The 19,273-nt window shown below is 45.1% G+C and overlaps 1 protein-coding gene across 2 annotated transcripts in view; it reads left to right on the top strand.

Annotated features, from left to right (window-relative positions):
- Positions 1 to 321: 321 nt before the first annotated feature.
- Pag1 (phosphoprotein membrane anchor with glycosphingolipid microdomains 1) overlaps positions 322 to 19,273 on the top strand; it is a 143,062-nt gene continuing 124,110 nt past the window's right edge. For both annotated transcript variants that reach the window (XM_028887560.2, XM_028887561.2), the window contains exon 1: positions 322 to 751. The gene's annotated coding sequence lies outside the window, so the exon portion shown is untranslated. The remainder of the gene's footprint in view (positions 752 to 19,273) is intronic.

The raw sequence follows: 19,273 nt of genomic DNA, 5'->3' as shown, positions 1-19,273 counted from the left end.
GGAAGCCCTTGGGGGTTAAGCAATCACCCGAGTTAAACTTGGCCTTTGTGGGCTGTCCCGGGACCTTAAGACAATTTCGATACACTGCCTTTTAAGGGACAATGGGCTCAGGAGGCAAACTCAGCCACAGAGCTTGAGGTTATCAGACCCAGTTGCGAGTCTCCAGCACCTGGCCTTGCAGCAGGCGGCTACATTAGCTTCGCGTCCGGGACCCCGCCCCACCCTGCTCGCCCCGCCCTACCCCGCCCGTTAGCCCCGCCCCCGTGACGTGCCGCAGCAGTCGCGAACATGCGCACTGGGTCCCGCGCGCCGCTCCTCGGCGCTGTCATTCTCCGCGGCGCGGCGGCCAGTGCGGACTGCGGTTCCTGCCCGGCGCGCGGGCGCTGTGACTGCTCCTCCGGGGCGGACTGGCGGCTCTGCAGCGCGCCGGCGCCTCTCGTGCGGGGACTCCGTGGCGTCGCATTCCCTCGGAGCGGGAGACACGCGCCTGGAGCTCGGAGCGCAGCTCTCAAGGGCTGGCGGCCACTGCGGCGCTTGCTCCGGTCCCCGGCGCAGTCCGGATCGCCGCGGCCGCCCGGTGCGCCCGGGAGAGTGCGCCGCCCCGGGCGCGGTAGAGCCGAGGCGACAAGGACCAGGCGGATCCTGCGCCCGCTGCCACCGACCACCGAGGGCCAGCCGGGCTGCGCGTGGCGGAGTTGCAGCGCTTCTTAGCGCGCCGAAGCCCCAGAAGACCCCTGCCTCCTGCAAGCCAGTAAGTTGACTGTAGTTTCTGAAGTTGCAGGCAGCGTGGGAAGGTTTGTTTTATTCCTGTCGTGCCAGGCCGAGGTGGCACCTCCTGTTAGCCGGGCTGCAGCTGGAGGAGGGAGTACTGCAAAGGAGGGGGCATGGCACTCGAGGACTGACGGCTGGAGTCCAGGGCTGGCTCCTGCCTCTGCTGAATGCGCCAGTTGGAAATGTGCGAGGAGAGACAGGTGCTCCGAGGGCATTTGGCCCGCCGCTAATTGTACATTTTGAGCTCCTTGATTCTACGCGGCGTGGGGTCAGGGGCATCCGCCACCTCCATCCTAGGAGGCTCTGCTGACATCCCCCTGAGGACTGGCACAGAGATGAGACATTGCTACTCAGGCCTGCAGGCTTTCTGTGCATCCCACTTCACTCTTCCCCTAGGCAGAAGTTGGCAACCTCCCATAATTGGAGCCTAGTCCTTTAGGGAAAAACAACTTCTATGTCAACTGAGTGTTTTGTGCTCTAAGGCAGAGAAAATGAGAAAAACGATCTGTGCGCTTTAATTCATATGCTTTAAGAATGTGGGCAAGTATCAAAGAAAGAGGATTCAGATGATGGCTGAGTTGTCCTGCATCTCTTATGTAAGCCTCCTGGCTGGGTAACTTTGCATCTGCAGGGGCTGCAGCTGTGCCTCCAACTCCATTTGTTTCAAGTCCAGCTTGAACCGTATTTAATGAAAATGTTGACATGATATAGCGGTTTGCAGTCACAAACAGGGCAGTCTTTAAATTGGAGTGTCTTCTTCTAATGGGGAGCACGGGGGAAGAACTCGGTGTATTTTTCAAGGCAGTTCAAGGAATTAGATACATAAATCATTCTTTAAAATGCCATACATTGTACAGAGAGCATGCACAGGACCCCTTTAGAACACATCCCCTTTTGTCTTAGGAAAAGTAGAGATTGTTCATGCCAGACAATTGTTGAGTCTGAAAGTTAAGTGCACTGATGGGCTTAATTATCTTAATAAACAAAGAGCATGATTTATAGGTAGCTGCAGTGGCCTACTTTGAAGGGTAGAAATCTTTAACCTTTCTTTCTCAGCTGCCCCCTAGAGATTCTTTTAAAGCAGAGCAATGGATTAATGCCATTGATGTTAATACTTGAGTTGATTAAATTTGTAAAAGGAATTCTTTGAAATACCATACAGCCCTGCTGTGTGGCTGATAGGCAGTGAATATTATAAAGAAAGATATTTAGAGCACTGATCATAGAAGGCTTTATATGAACCAAATAGCTCACGTTGCAGCTGCCCTGTGATATGTTGTATCCACAGACAGAAAGAAATGCGTACAGAGAAAACACATACATGGATTTGGATTTGAAATAAAAACTCAGGGATGTGAGTTTTTTTTATTTAGATGACCTTTAGAAGGAGGTGTGTATATATTAAGGTGTTTCAGTGAATAAAACAAATGACTAACTAGTTACAGGCACCTGATTTAAACATAGTTTTTATTTTAAGAATTCTAAGGGGGGGGAAAGGGGGGTGCTGTTTTCTAAGTTAAAAAGCCAGTCAATGCTGAGTTTATAAGAGCACTGGGGGCTGACCTCTAGAAGAAATTTTGGCCTGTTGTGTCAAGAGGCCAGGCTGCTGGCTCTGTTGCTGGCGTTGAATCTGGGCAAGTTACCACAGTTCTGTGCCTCAGTATCTCCATCTGTAAAATTGGTGGGTGTGACAGTTGTACCTCCCTCGTTGGGTTGTGTGAGGATTAAGTGGAATCCTGCATGTGAAGGAATTGAGCCCGTGTAGAGTACGTTAGGCTGACTTTGGGAAAAAATGTTCATTGCTGTGAGAGGAAATTTGTCTTGGGATAAGCTGTAGACATTAAACAGCTGTTGCTGGAAGTCTGTAGAACAGTTCACAAGTGTAATAGGAGAGAGGATGTGAACATACTAGCCACATTGCTAATATCGGACTTACTGTCTCCAGCGGCACCTCCCTGAAGGCCTTCGAGGGACTTGGCTTTGTCTCGGTGTTGGGGAGGAGGAAGCTGGGGCTGAGATCAAATAAATTAGAGTGAGCATCTTAAGCATGCCTGTCGGAAACGGTGTCCTTTGACCCTGCTGCCTCCACTTACAAGCACAGGAGATGGGTTATTATCCTCTTTGTCCTTAGGAAGTTTATGTTTCAAGTTTGAAGTACGCGAACTGCTAACAGTACCCACAGCCCAGTTCCCCACGAGGGGAAACTGCTGCATCATCCTCAGTGGTTGCAGGCCCCCTTAGTGCTAGTGTGGGAGAGGTAACGGCGTTTTTGTCTTCCGTTGGAACTAGATTTAGATTCTGTTATTTCTTTCTTCCCTGTCTATATATTCATAGAGTTAAAAGAAAACTTGCTGTAACTTGATGCTTCTGATACTGGAGGCTGATGCAATCAATCGATTCTGCCTCCTGCCTGCCTGTGTAGTTGCTGTGGTCCATACAGAGTCAAGTAAGTTACCACAAGCCGCAATAATCAGTCCGCATTGTCTCTGAGCCTAGGTTAGTGTCCGCGGGAGAACTCCACTCTGGCAGACAGTGGGCCTTGTACTTCGGCTGGACTCAGTGTTCTGAAATGGGAATCATTTCTCCATCATAGCTATGGGCACACTTCCTTCTGTCTTGGGTTCAAATCCGTGGGAAGAAGTTGTGAGGACTCTCTCTGTGCCATCTTGGTTTGAAATGGCCGTGGCCTGTTGAGCTTCCTCCCTGAGTTCTATCTAGTTCTACAGTGATTGGGTGGCCATGGTACTTCTGTGGCTTTCTTAAGTTCACCTACCATCATCATGTTCTGGCCTTTGATCTTTATCTTCCAGATGCTAAAATCTAATGGCTAGAGAAAGCTCCCAGGCAGCAGACTACCCCAGGTGGTTTAATGTTTAATGACACCTCCCAGCTAATATAGCTACCACTGAAAGGTACTTCAGGCCAGATGTTTAACAGTCACAGGTTTCCCCCCTCCTCCCCATCCCTCCTTGGTCTCAAGTCAAGCTTCCCAAGAGTGAGTTCCAGTAGGCAGCGTCTGAGTGCCTGGAGACGCAGTACCACAGCTGCAGTGTGCCGGAAAGGAGTCTTGCTGCCAACTGAGGCATCTCTCTGCTACCTTCTGCTGCTGTTTCAGCCCTCCGGTTCAGAGGATCCACACACCCTTTCCTCAGTCACTAGCTGTCTCAACCGTTCCCTGTTCTGGGTTTTCTGGTCAAGTATCTCCCAGGAACATGTCTATAACTTGAACTAAGTCTTTGAAAATAATTTGCATATGGTTGTTTTATTTCCTGTCTGTGTGATTTTAGTGGATTTTCTGTTGCCACTTTTAAATCTACAAACTTCCCCCTGACACCCAGTTTTCTTGTGCTGTCAGAAGGCCCGTGTACAGCACGCAGCCGTACCACCCTTCATTCTCCCAATCAGTTTCTGAAGTTAAACAAGCTTGGACCTGGTGAGAGAAGGCCCGTGTGCAAAATGCGCAAAACAATTTTAATATGGATCTAAGTGACTTGAGACTCGGCTGCAACTCCATTGCTCCTTTGGCTTTTCACTTTGTATTGAGGAGCTGGGAGTTGATCCTGATCTTACCTCATGCCCCGTATCCTGGTGTCTTGGGAGTGAGGCACATTTCTGGTTTACAGGCAAGCTCTTCATCTGCTGTGTGGCAGAGATTGCACCTCAAGGCCAGGTCTTTGCATAGTTCCAGGCCAAGGGGTGGGCTTGAAAGAAGACAGCCCTGAGCACGATTTACCTGACCGCTTTCTAATCCCCGCTGGTCATCCTTTCTGTTAAGAGTTGGAGTGAAGAGCCAGCTGGGAGCACTTACTCAGTGTTGGCTGTGATGGCAACATTACGTACAGTCTTTCCCTTAACCCTTCCACTAACCCTCTGGGTAGTTCCTGTATTTTAGTCATTCCCAGAAGCAGAAATGGGCCTAGAAAGGTCATGGGTCCAAGATTACATGGGTGAGTTCTGTAAGAAAAAGTGGAGCTCTGAACTTTTTGGTATTCCTTGCAGAATATCCTCCTGCCTCTGGGTTTTGAGCCGTTGTGATGAATTATATAGTAGAAATGTTCTTATGCTTTGGAGAACCTTCTTGCCCACAGCTGGGATTGGCTGAATAAGAAGTCTGTCTCTGTACGTTTGTTGAGGAAGAGCTTGAGCTTAGTTTATGATAGATCTCAAAAACCACATTTCACTTTGCAAAAAAGAAAGCGTGAAAGCCATGTGTTACTTCATAAGAAGCAGGGAAGCTTCCGGTGACAAGGCAAACTTGCTTCATCTGGGTTTGGAGTCAGATGTTTACATCATTGTCCTTAGAGAAAGGAGAAGTGGAAAGGCCGAAGACTTTTCTCAAGTGATTTTTTTAAAAAGTTTATTTAAATCTAAAAATGCCTGGGGTACCACAACAGCATCCCAACTATGGTTTTTAAAGGGAACGTACCCACATGTCTAATAAGTAGGGTTCAAGTGTGTCCTCTCAGAATAAGAGCACTGCATCCCGTCTCCCATGTCTGTGCTGTAGCCTTCCTGACTCCAGTCCAGATGGACAGCAGAAACTCTGAGTCCATCCTGGTAGAGTCTAAAACCCTTCCCTGAGAAATGCCTCTGCAGAGGTGGGGATGGTGGTTGTGGGAGAATGGGACACATGGACAGACTGACTGACTGACTGACTGCCTAGAAGTCAAACCCAGCACGTGCTAGGCAAGCCCTCTGCCAGGGCACTACATCCTCAGCCCTGTTTCCCCTCCTTGATTTCACATTGGAACCAGCGTCTTTTCAGTCTGAATTTAAAAGTTAGTATCTCTGGACCAGGCATAGTATTTGATGGCGTCTCTATCCCTCTGCTAGACTATTAGACTGAATGATTTTCAAACCAGCAAGTGATTAAAAACTTACTTTAAAACCCTTTTCTAAATATAGACTTGCCAGGGACAGGAAATTTGAACTATGTATGGCCTTTATTCGGATAAAGAGTGCGTGAGCCCCTGTGAACTTTGCTGAGTGGACTTGAAAGGTGCTGGCAGCTTTACTCCACCCTCTCCAGTTTCACAGGGCTCCAGGCGGCCCAACCCAACATAGCATGTCGGCCCAACCCAACATAGCATGTCGGCCCTTATCTGCAAGTGATGAGCCTCACCTGACTTCCTCAGCGTACCGAAAGATGTGACTGCACAGCACAGTAGTCACCTGTCTCTTGCCTAGCCAGCCCCAGGACTGTAGATAAGCTTCTCTGTGAATGTGTTCCCTGAGGGATGACACCTCATGCATCTGATCTCATCCACTTATGACTCCATCCATTATTGGTAAGGTTGCTTCGCGCACTCCAGCCCTTTACCTCCACCGTGGACCCTTCCTTCAACACCCCAGTAGTACTGAACGTGGGAAAGTGATCCTGAAGCAACCCACATTGTAAGTCAGAGGCAATAAAGCCACAAAGCACAGTGACCAAAACACGGTGACTTCTTTTTGTTTGTTGTTTGGTTTTTGGAGACAGGGGTTCCCTGTGTAGCCCTGGCTGTCCCGGAACTCACTCTGTAGACCAGGCTGGTCTTGAACTCAGATCCTCCTGCCTCTGCTGCCCAAGTGTTGGGATTAAAAGCATGTGGCACCACTCCTGGCTCTGAATGGCTTCCTACTGTTTAAAAGAGGGGCAGTTGCTAACATGGCAATACACATTTCCCCACACCTCTGCATTCAGCACTTGGGAACTGTACCCAGAGTGGCCTTACTATTTTATATGTCACATCTGAAAAGAGCTGTGAGCCTCTAATTCATGCTTAACCAGTCACCAGCAGCTTGGCTGCATTTGCATCAACTTTATAAGAGTGATGCATACTCATTTGGACATTTATCAGATATATATTTCAGGAGATGAGATGTCAGGCACAGGGATATCCTGCTCCATAAAATTGTCAAAGAACTAACTTAATGAAAATAAATGAAAAATAGAGGAGTTCAAAAAAGAGAGTAAGCATATGGCTTTCATTCAGGAAGAAGTACTTGGTCTGAGTCTGAAGGAGTAGGGTTTGGGGTTGGAGTGAGTCTGATGATGTCACTGAGCCGGTAGTGGATTATAGAACAGCAGCTCAGTCCGTGTGTTGAGAACAATTGACGTGGCAGATGTGGGTATGGAACTGGAGAGTAGCGGTTGCAGCCAGTTAGTAAAGGGACTTGGCCATACTTGGTCCTGCAGGTGAATTTGAGCATGTCAAGTTCTTGGTTTTTGGACACCCTGAGGGTTGAATTCAGGTCTTCCTACACATGAGGCAATCACTCTGTCACTGAGCAATATCCCCAACACTTTTTTTTTTTTTTTTTTTTGAGACAGGGCTCACTAAGTTGCTCCATTCACAATACAGCCCATAATCCTGAATTCACAATACAGCCCGTAATCCTCCTGCCCCAACCTCACAAGTAGCTGGGATGACCAACCAGTACTACCAGGCCTGACCTAGGCTGTTCTTTTAGAATACTCACTCAACCTGGTGTATTGTATCAACAAAACAGATGAGCTAGGGGACAGAAAAAGGAAGCCAGATCTAACGTCTGAATTTAGACTGGTAAGGACATAGACACTGGAGGAGGCAGAGGAGCAAGGAGGGGACAGTGACTTTAAAGAGGATCCCCAGATGGCTTAGCTCCGGTCATTGAAGAGATAGAAAGAAGGACCATTGGTGATGGCGGTGAATGCAGAGGCTGGAGCATTTCACGGGGGAAGATGCTCAGCTGTGGATTCGTGCAGTGTGAGGCAGCAGAGGGACATCGGAGCCTAGACAGACTACGCAGACTGCGGGTTTGAAATTCAAGGCAACTGCCCAGCCGCAAAGGAAGGTTTTTAATCCATTTGCATTTTATTAATATATCTAGTCCATTGTATGAGGACTAGATAATCTATAGTTATGTGAGGTATCCTGCATATAATAAGACTTTCAGTTGTCTTGTTTTTATAAAAATAGGCCTCATTATGTTATAGATAATTGAGTATTTGAAATGGTTGTTGAAGTTGCTCTCTGCCTGAGAGAATGCATGGGATAAAAAATAAAGAAGGGGCCAAGATGGTACACAGAAGGAGATGGGATGGGAAGTGTGAGTGAGAAAAATTTCTGACCAAAGAGGGACAGAAGCCAGAGGCAGAGCCGGATGAGGCGCTTGGTTGAATGGGAGCCTGGAGACGCAGAAGAGAAACAGGAAAATGCCACAGAGGGCAGTGTGCCCTTCCTTTCCTGGTGTCTGCACGGGAGATGGGGACTCTTCTCTGGTGGCTTTCGGTTCCTCTCGGTCCATGTGAAGACCGGCTGGTAGGTGGGGATGTCCAGGAGTGGTGTAAACTCACTGGCAGCCGGATCCTGGATCGCCTTCTGCTTATGGAGTGCACTTCTCACGTTCTCTCGTTTTCGGCATGTTTCTCCACTAATTTCCCCCTTGGTGGACAGAGGAACACAGAGCAGAGTGGAAGAAAGAAAAGGAAGAAAAGCTTCCTCAGTGCAGAGCGTGCTTGGTTCTTCCGGAAAGCACATCTCCTTGTGTATCCGTGAAGGAGTGCACTGGAAAGGGAGGGATAAACAATCCGGCGTTGATCACGGCATGGTGTCCCTAGAAAGCTGACACCTCTGTCCCAGTCCTTTCATAGTTTAGTAGTGTGTCAGCCCCATTGGATCACCTGAAGTATTCTGTATACAAAAGTGCATGATTTTCACTTGTTTTATGAAAATGGACTTCATTATGTTGTAGACAACGTGGAGTATTTATTAACCATGAAAATAGTTACCGTGTTTTCATTGCTATCACACATATCTGTCCTCAAATGCTTTGTCCTTTGGTTTTTACCCTCTCCCTGTCACAGTCACTTTTCTTTTCTTTTTTTTTTTTTTTTCTTTTTTTTCTTTTTGAGATAGGGTTTCTCTGTGTAGCTCTGGTTGTCCTGGAACTCGCTCTGTAGACCAGGCTGGCCTGGAACTCGCTCTGTAGACCAGGCTGGCCTAGAACTCACAGAGATCTGCCTGCCTCTGCCTCCTGAGTGCTGGGACTAAAGGCATGTGCCACCACCGCCTGGCTGCAGTAACTTTTCTTAATGTTGTGGCCAAACAACAATGTAAGAAGATTTTTTTCCTTGCAGTTTAAGAAGTGGTGCACTCTGTTTCGGTAGCGACGCCATGGTGGCAGGAGGTGGCTGCTCATGTTGCATCCATCTGCAGTCAAAAAGCCCAAGGAGGGCAGGAAATGGAGCTAAGCTATAAAACCACAAGGCCCTCCCCCAGTGACACGCTTCCGCCTCCAGCAAGGCTCCGCCTCCAGCAAGGTTCCACACCTTCTAAATAGCGCCCCCAGCTGGGCACCGGGTATTCAAATGTGTGAGCCTACAGAAGGAGCATTTTACATTCAAACCACTACACTACGTTATAGAAACTGAAAACTTGAGAGAGTCCTAAGGACTGAGGGGGAGACCCAGCTGCTAAATGGTAGAGCTTGTTAGACCCAAAGTGAGGTGTTCTGACTTCAAATTCCAAGTTCTAATGATTCTGCCGCATTTCTCTGCCATTTGTTACTGAAGGACAACTTGGAGCAGGGATGGGATACTTAAGATCTGTTTTCAAGTTAATCTGCTTAAAGCATCAACGATAGGGACTGTTGTTGGCTAAATGCTCTGTTTGATGGACCAAAGGTTACTTATACAAATATGTCTAATTAACCTGGAGAGAGTATGGGTTCACTTTTAGAAAACAGGCATTTTTTTTAATTTATCTATTATTGGTGCTGACTTTTAAAAAGCATATGTCTATAAAGCACAGAGACCTACTAATTTAAACTATAAAGATTACTATAGTTAAGAGGTTACTATAGTTAAGTTTGCTCTTGTGTTATACTGTAAGTTTATTTCTTAATAATTACAGTGCCTACTGTGTGTGAGAAACGTTCTTTCTGTGTGTACAAGTGTATCGGACAAAATCCAGCCAAGTTACGTTTAAGTCGTTGGTTTCCTTGAGTGCTCTGGTCATAGGAACCAACATAACTTACTTTTCCCGCTGAAGCAGTTATTGTGTTACCTGTGTAAGGCTGAAGTCTTACACTGGCTTTGTCTCTTTCCCCTAAGTGCTACAAGACAATGCAGTATAAATCTAAAGATGCCAGTTTCACAACTTGTATTTTGGCTCCGAATAGTCTAACATTTTAATTTCCTTAATTTTGTTATTAAGTCATAGATAGCTACACGTGTACAGTAATGTTGGAGTCATGAAATGGACATGGACTCTCACAACCATTGGGAAAATTTATGATGTTGCATTTCTTATTTCACACACACAAAATGTACCAGAGGAGTCGGCTAAGTGGCAATTTCCAGATGAAAGCAATTCCTGGCAAGTAGAAAATGCTGTTGCCAATGCTATCCCCAAATCTCAATTTCAAGCTTCATAGTGCCAATTTTACATTTTAGCTTCAGTAGGAAAAGTTAAATCGCAAAGGACTGATGTTCCTCTGACAGTCATCGGATTGCTGTTGTGTTGGTGGTGCCAATTTAAAAAGAAAAATAATGAGACATTCGTAAATTCTAAAATGTTGATAAAGTGTTAGGCAACCATCTTAGTTCTGGTGATTACTTTTCTACAAAGTAATGTCTTAGCCTTAATCTATTGCACTGAGAAATTACAGTACAGGCACATGAAAATTTAAATAACAATAGAAAGTATTGTGGTATTTTAAATATGATTTTATTGCATTTTATAGTAATACGTTAAGATATTCAAATGAAGATTAATTTGTCCATTTCATGCCTCATGTGTTCCAATTTCATCCAAATGCAAATATTGTAATCCAGAGCATAGAGTTAGATTTCTGTCCAGGTGCCCTGACGCTACTGTATTTTTTACTCACTTACCAACATGAACAGTTAAGCTGGATTTCTTACTAATATTTCTATCAGTGTATTATAGCATGGGCTATGAATTTTCATTTCCTAAAAAAAGAGTAGCTACATTTTCCCCCTTTTTTTCTTATTCTTGTTGGATTTCATTTTTCAGTCATACATTTTTATATTCGTTATACTTGACATGATAGAACATGTCTAAATTAGTGATCTAATTTGAATACTATAATTATGTGCACAGTTGAGTTTGAGTACAGTGTTTTGGCATAATGTGAATGGTCTGTCTCTTAGCGGATTTAAGAAATCCATGCTTCCAATTTCAGAGTCTTAAATCTATATGTGCTTACCAAGAGGCTCACAGGAGGGAATGCAAATATTTTAAGCCTATTTGAGTGTTAGGAATTAACACATAAACTGCCTACAATAGCTTTTTCTTTTATGTCTAAGGAAGTAACAAGAAATACAGAATTAGTTGAAAAACAGAATGGTGTCCCTATAGTGACTGAGTCCTTGGCATCAGTGTTAAAAGCATACTTCTTTGTTTTGCTAAGTGATGAATACAGGTGTATTTAAGCAGAGTAGTGTCATGAATTCTTATAAATAATTGTACATATTTGTATAGTGTTAATATTCTTTGACTTTACTATATTGGTCATGTTGGCCAAAATGTACATCTTGAGTTTAAACATTAGCTTTGTATCATGTTCAATGTCGGCTGGGTGTGTTGGCACACACCTGTAATCCTAGCACTCTGGAGACAGATGATGGAGGATCCATGCAAGTTCAAGGCCATCCTGCTCTACATAGTGAGTTCCAGGACATCCAGTGCCATATAATGAGACCTTGTCATAAAACAAAACAACACAACACACACACACACACACACACACCAACAAAGTAAAAGACTTTACAAAGTATTTACAAAGTATAATTGGAACTAAAATGCTTATAGAGTCTTGTTAAAACAGATCAATATGAATAACAGCATTTGGGGCTGTGCTCTGAGATAATAGGAACAGAGCCGCTAAGCACTGCAGTCATTGAAGAAAGAAACAGTGATGCACAATGTATTAACCTTACTCTTAAATTACTTTACTCTTAAATTTAATAGTTTCTCCCTCCACAGTTCATAACCTTTCCAGCAGTGAGTTATTAGCTAATAGTAGCATGTCAAAACCTGAATTATTATAGATCTTTCCTTTTAATAAATATTCAATAGCATTTTCAAAATTGTTCTCTTAGATGCAATTCATAATAAACAGTCCAGTGCTGGCATGAGCATGCTTCTTTCAAACTGTCACAGCCATGGGGCATTTGGCATTTAGAACCTTTTGTATGTATTTTCACAGCTCCACATATCCTGAAAACTGGCAGCCTTGGACTGGAATAATCCTTTTACATCTCCACAGTTACATGGAGAATAAAGAGAATTGAATTTCTCACCTTTTCTTTTCATAATACTCCAATGTCTGTGTTCAGAGAATCACCATTTACAAGTTGTATGCTTTCTGTATTGTGCAGTACACAAGACAGCCCTCTATGGTGAGGAATTTTTTAATGACTTCTTTAAATTTTTTTTCTTATTAAGTGATGTGTATGTGTGTGTGTGTGTATGCATGTTTGTTTGTGTGGTGGTGTTGGTTGTTTTTTGTTCTTTTGGAAGACCTACCACCCAGCTCCCAAATAAATCACACACGGAGGCTTATTCTTAATTACAAATGCCCAGCCTTAGCTTGTATTTTGCCAGCTTTTCTTAACTTCAATTATCCTATCTACCGTTTGCCCCTGGGCCTTTTCTTTCTCTTGCTCTGTATATCTTACTTTCACTCTTGCTGGGTGGCAGAGTGGATGACCCTTAGCATCCTCCTACCCTTGTTCTCTTGCTCTTTTTTCTCTCTTCCCATTCATTACTTATTTATTTTCCTTCCATTTATGCTCTCTTCCTGCCAGTCCCACCTGTCCTTTCTCCTGCCTCACTATTGGCTGTTCAGCTCTTTATTAGAGCATCAGGTGTTTCAGACAGGCACAGTAATACAGCTTCACAGTGTAGATGTAACCAACCGTCTTATTAAATAAGAAACACAGAAACAATGTAAAAGAGAAAGCCAAGAGGTCAGAGCTCAGAGCTAAAATCTCACCCTTCCTCCTCCTGTCCCAGCTTCCCGAAAGAGAGCTATATCCTGTCTGTTCGGTTTTTTTTTTATAGTATTTTGTTCTGCCTTCTCATTGGTTGTAAACCCAAACACGTGACTGCCTCATCACTGTCAGTATGTACAGCCCTTCAGGTCTTAAAGGCATATGTCTCCAATGCTGGCTGTATCCCTGAACACACAGAGATCTATGGGATTAAAGGCGTGTGCCATCGCCGCCACGCTCTGTCTATGGCTCTAATAGCTCTGACCCCTGAGCAACTTTATTAACATATAATCAAAATCACATTTCAGTACAATTAGAATACCACCACATCACAGAGTTAAACAAATGCAACATAAAAGCAACACTTCTACAACAGTGGTGTGTGTGTGTGTGTGTGTGTGTGTGTGTGTGTGTGTGTGTGTGTAATCACATCCTCAACACGCTTGTGGAGGTCAGAGGACAACTTTCAGGAGTTGGTTGTCTCCCTCCATTGTGAGTTTGGGGACAGAGCTCAGGTCATTAGACTTTGGACAGCAAACTTTTTTTTTTTTTTAACCCACTGAGCCATCTCCCCTACCCCGTGGTGAAGAATTTTATGGTCCAAAATGTCTATAGTGCTGAAGTTGGAAAGCTGTCTCAAAGATGGAAGCTGCCTGTCTAACTTTGCTTGCCATTTTTCTTGCTGATGGAGTGGGGTAGATGGTTCTGGTGAAGAGATTATTGTATTCAGTGTGATTACATACCGCCCACCTGTTGGGGTGCCAGAACACTCGGGCATAGTTTGCACCTCGGAAGTCTGCACCCTCCTTGTAAGAATGACCGTTAAAGAAAATTTAAATTTAAATTAAGTAAACTTTAAATTTTCTGTGGTTCATGCTGTACTTTGAGGAAATAAGTACAGTTTAGGATTGTAGACCTCATGGCTAATTATAATGTAATATCTGGAAGTCATGTTCTGTATCTACAGTGAATACCAGTCACTTACAGGTAACAGTCTTCCTTCTCCCTAGGTATTGAGGAATAGGTAGCACTTACTGTCTTCCATCTGCATTTCAGGGCTGTTAATCTGAAGTGCTAAGAAAGAAAGGTGGTGTTGACATAAAGTGTTACCTTATGAGTTGGAGATACCGGTGTTTGGCGTCTTTCTGGAGAGAATCTCTGCTGTAAGACTCTGTTGTAACCGAACCGTGTTCTGATGATTAGGAGACTTACAGAACTGGGGAACTGTTGCCACAGTGCGGCTCTTCAGTTCCTGTCACTCCCTCTACTGGCTCCGGCAGCTATGAACCTGTTGGTTTTTATCTCACTTTTTCTGTGCTTCACCTTAAAAAACAACAACAACAACAACAACAATGAAAAGCAAAACAAAACTCTGAACATCTTATTTAGAATGTTAACATCTACCACTAAAAATGCAATTCATCGCCGCTGGGTGGTGGTGGCGCACACCTTTAATCCCAGCACTCAGGAGGCAGAGGCAGGTGGATCTCTGTGAGTTAGAGGCCAGCCTGGGCTACCAAGTGAGTTCCAGGAAAGGCGCAAAGCTACACAGAGAAACTCTGACTCAAAAAAAAAAAAAAAAAATGCAATTCGTCATCTTTTTTCATTGGTTATATTTCCTGTACCCTTTGCATACTGTAACCAGATGTGGAGATGCTCATTAACGTGGAGGGATGCAGCCAAGAAGATAAGCCCATGTTCAGTGCGTGTGTCATATCTGAAAGTGGACCATGTGCCTGCTGTTCAGCTTCTCCCTGCTTCGTTCCCAGGGCCACTGAGAGCACCCCCTCTCCTACACTTGTTACCCTTTGAACCTGTCTAATACAATCATGTAGAAACTACTAAGCTGAGGTCAGGTAAATGGCCCACTTGATTGGGGGAACTACAAAAGAATCAGCTCTGGAAAGCTTGCCTGTCTGGAAGCTGTGCAAAGAACAACTATCCCTGTGCCAAATGTCTTTTAAAATTCAGTTTTCACACTGGGCGTGACAGTGCAGGCCTGTATGCTCAGCACCCAGGAAGTGGGGGCGAGGAGAAGATTGTAAGTTTGAGGTCAGTTTGGGCCCCATAAAGACCCAGTCTTAAAAACACAAATAAGAGCTGGGCTTGGTGGCGCACGCCTTTAATCCCAGAATTCAGAAGGCAGAGGCAGGTGGATCTCTGTGAATTTGAGGCCAACCTGGCCTACATTGCAATTTTCAGGCCAGCCAGGGCTACATACTGTGACAAACAGTGAAACAAACAAAAGCCAGCTTTTAGAAGCTCACACTTCAAATAGAAAGAAAGAAAGAAAGGAAGGAAGGAAGGAAGGAAGGAAGGAAGGAAGGAAGGAAGAAAGGAAGAAAGAAAGAAGGAAAGACACAAAGACACAAAGAAAGGAAGAAAGGAAGAAAGACACAAAGAAAAAGAGAAAAGAAAGGTAATACAATTCATGTACTGTTAATATCTAGAAAACACAGTCATTTCTGTAGCAAAGTGAATGAATAAATATTTATATTTAGCTGCACAGAGAAAAAGCCCAAACCAGTTCAAATAAGGTTTTGGAGCAAATTCATGTGGCAGAAAACAATAAATCCGGTTTTCAGAAATGTCTCCATTTCAGCCGTGTTTTGCATCTCAGCCTTCTGAAGTGCTGTGAGAACACCAGGGTGTCCCAGGCTATCACAGTTCGTTTGTCAGCTCCCCTGCTCTCCTCCGCTCTGCCTTCTGCACGTTTTGTACGCCTTAGCCCCAATGTTAGCGTCCCGTCAGACTTGATGCTGCGCCAAGTCAGCTATTAGCTTAGTGAGCGAAGGCCAGGTGTGGCTGCGCTATGGTCAGCCAGCCTGTGGTTTGTGGTTTCACCTCCTTGTGATAAGCCTGGCTTGTAGCCATGCTTACCTACTTCAGCACTGGGGCCTGGGAAGACTGAGCGGGTTTATTAGCTAAAAACGGATATCCATGGATAAGGCCGGGGAGAGGGCTCAGTTGATAAAGGGCTTGCCGCACAAGCAAAGGGACCTGGGTTCTGAGTTCAAGTGCCCATGTAAGAAGCCAAATTAGGGCTACCTGCCAGTGAGCCTAGGCGAACTGCTGAGCTCCAGGTCCAGTGAGAGATTCTTCCTCAAAGCTAAAGTGGAAGCAATAGAGGAGGGTACCTCATGAGGACTGCAGGGCACACACGTACACATGTATCCAAATGATCATGGACACACACACACACACACACACACACACACACACACACGCTAAATGAATAGTTACTAATTCGTGAAGAAAAATCCGTAGGTAACAATCCCAACAACTGGGAATGACAATCCCAGAATCCCAGCTGTCCTTCCAGGTAGCTTGGCAACCCTCATGCCTATCACAACATTTCAGGATGAGGAAATAGTCAGTATAAAAAGACATGGGAACTGCGGAAGGGCATCTACTAGGAAATTATTTCTTGAGGTAAATGAAGGGACTTAGAGCTCAAGAAAGTCAGGGCATGATGAAAACTGTGTGGATCTCTACTGCACTCACAGCTCAGAAGGAGGGCATGGCTCAGAACAAAACTCCAAGGCGAGTTCTAAATCGCTATGTTCTTCACTACCCTGTAAAATGATGGTACCAAATAAGTCTCGATTGTCGTTTACTCATAAATTTCCTGTCTGTGTTCATTTCCAGACTCTAGTGGTTTTACTCAGGAAGGTCTGAACTGTTTCATTTTGCTTGGGCGCTCCTACCCTGCTCGGAAGTCATTGTGAATGTGAATGTAGATTTTGACCAGCGAGTAAAGTTTGCTTTTTTCACAGGTAAATGTGCAAAATTGTCATAGCAAAAAAAAAAAAAAATGTCGTAGCAAAAGTACTTGACTAAAAACCTACTACACATTGTGGGACTCATGTATGAAAGAGCCAAGTGTGCCATCCCATCAACGATAGAGGAAGAGATGGCTGCCTTCTGCTAAATCAGACCACCATCCAGGCCGGTCATAAGACCTCGAAAGGCAACTCATAGCTGCAGCTGCCTGTACAAGATGAAGCCAGTCAGCGTTCTCGCAAGGAGAGGGCAAGGGCTTCCAGGCTTCCATCCCTGGCTGAGGAGCTACGGACATGTGAGAGCTTCTAGGGGAGGGGAAGTCATTCTCTTTAATGGCGTGCCCTGGTAGATCACCCACAGTCCAGTGAGGGCTCCACATGCAGGAGTGTGCAAACAGCACAAATAAATTTATTTTTAAAGACATGAAGTTGGGGCCGTAAGGAGATGAGGATGGACTTGCGGGTAGTGGGGTTAATGTAACCAAAATGCATTATGTGAAACATTGAAAGAATTAATTACAACTTTTAATTAAACATGGCAGGGCAATGCTGAAGGTCACCAGAGGGAGCGAGGTGAGGTGGCATTTTGTGTGCTTCCTTCCATGGCTCACAGGTATGTGTGCTGGGGACTGGATTGCAATAACTTTGTTTTTTGTTTCCAAGACAGGGTTTCTCTGTGTAGTTTTGGCTTCTGTCCTGGATCTCACTCTAGCCCAGGCTGGCCTCCAACTCACAGAGATCCGCCTGCCTCTGCCTCCCGAGTGCTGGGATCAAAGACAGGCGCCACCACCACCCAGCTGGATTTCAATAACTTATTGCAATTGTTTTATTATTTTTATTCCGTAATTGCTTCTGTTTAAGTTCTTAGTTGTTCACCCACACACTGAAGATGAGCCATGAGTATAGAGAGATTGCATATCAGCATTTGGGTGCAGAAGCATGAACCTCACTTTTCCTATTTGGGGAGACCTGCCCTAGGGCATCTCTGTATACAGCCGCTGGCCACTCCAGCACCGGCCGCTCCAGCACCGGCCGGGCGTTTTCACAGTCTGATCACCTCTTTGCAAGTGTTATCTTCCTGCGTCCTCTTAACTCTAGCAGGAGCTGCTCTTATCTCACCCTGGTGTTTTCTCTTGCTGTGTGTCCTCCAGAGTCCGCACACATTTCTTCATTTGACCACATTTCCCGTTGTTACCGCGCTGACAGTCCACAGAACCTTCACCCTCTCTGTTACACGCTCACTCCTCATTTAAACACATCCTCCCCAACCCCTGTCTGTGTTAGCCGAGCTCTCGTATGTGATAGTGTTCCAGGCTAGGTACTCGTTAGCATCCCTGGTGAAGGCTACAACATACTAGTTCCCACCCAGTCTTTCCAATTAAAGGCCCCTGCTGTGGGGTCTCAACCTGGATGGGTTTTGATAAGTGGAGGACACAGCGGATGTTAATAAGTAGCAGTACTCAAAATCCCTGAATACTGTCCATGTCAAGAGCCATTGTGAGCGCTGGAGAGATGGTTGAATAGTTAAGACCACTGCTGCTCTCCCAGGGGTCCTGTTTTTGGTTTCCAAAACCCAAGTCTGGGCAGCTCACAACGGTCTGCAACTCTAGCTCCAGGGCCCTCTTCTCTGGCCTCCATGGACGCCTGCACTCATGTTCACATAGCCACACAGACACATAATTTAAAAATAAAACAAATCTTTAAAAAGAATCATCGTCATCACCATCGTGGAAGGAATGGGACTTTTGGAAAATGATGGAGAGGAGTTAAAAGGGAAGCTATTCATTCCCCATTCCTCTGCTTGCTTTTAGTTTTAGCTGAGGTATGGGAAGTGGCATCCATGCCCACTTGCCTGGTATGGCTTTCCCCCCACTGCTTATCCTTAGACTCTCACCAGTAGGTCCAGGCTGTCATGTGACCTCAGCAAGCAAGAAAGCATTCTGGGTGAGTCCTGTGCTTACCTCTTCCTGAGGCTGGCCGTGAGGGTTTCCGTCCTTAGGCTTGCTCATATACAGCCCAGGGTTTCCATTTCTTCTAATGTGACACCCTGTAAACTAACAGGCATGCTCCTGCTTCCTCCCGCCTGCACATGCAGTTAGCTCACTATCCAGTGTGGCACCCACAGAGGACCCATTCCCTGTGCTCAAATGGAGAGCTCTTCACGTTTGACCACAGGGAAAGATGGATGGCAGGGTCTCTGCTCGGAAACTATGACATGAGATATCATGTTCTAAATTAACAAGTGAGAAGAGCCCACACCAAAGCTGCCATTTCTTCATGATTTTTTCTCTTTATTTTCCTTTTTCAAAAATAGAAAATAGATTTTTTTCTCCCATACCACATATTCTGATTCTGATTTCACATCCTCCATCTTCTCCCAGATCCTTCCCACCTCACCAAATTTACCCCTCTTTTTCTCTTCCCTTAGAAAACAAATATACCAATAGTCTCCAATATTCTTCCTCAGACATTAGCAGTTTTAGGAGTTGGGCAGAGATTGGTTGGGAGATGGCCTGCATTATACAGCCTGTCTCAAGTCTCTTCCCAGACTTTCTGTGGCCAGAAAATGTGTGTTTTCTAGAAGGCACAAAGTAGGACCTTTGAGTGTGTCCAGCTGTCCCCTACTCTCCAAGTGAGCCGAGAACACTTAAAACACAGGTGACCCTGTTGCTTTATGATGAAGGGACAACTTTTTTCAAGGACACTAGTTTTATTTTTATTCATAGGTGAGGTGATT

This window comes from Peromyscus leucopus, chromosome 2, assembly GCF_004664715.2.
Source record: "Peromyscus leucopus breed LL Stock chromosome 2, UCI_PerLeu_2.1, whole genome shotgun sequence".
Classification (NCBI taxonomy): Eukaryota; Metazoa; Chordata; class Mammalia; order Rodentia; family Cricetidae; genus Peromyscus; species Peromyscus leucopus.
The sequence above is the reverse complement of the archived record's forward strand: the minus strand, read 5'-3'. Positions and strand labels throughout refer to the sequence as shown.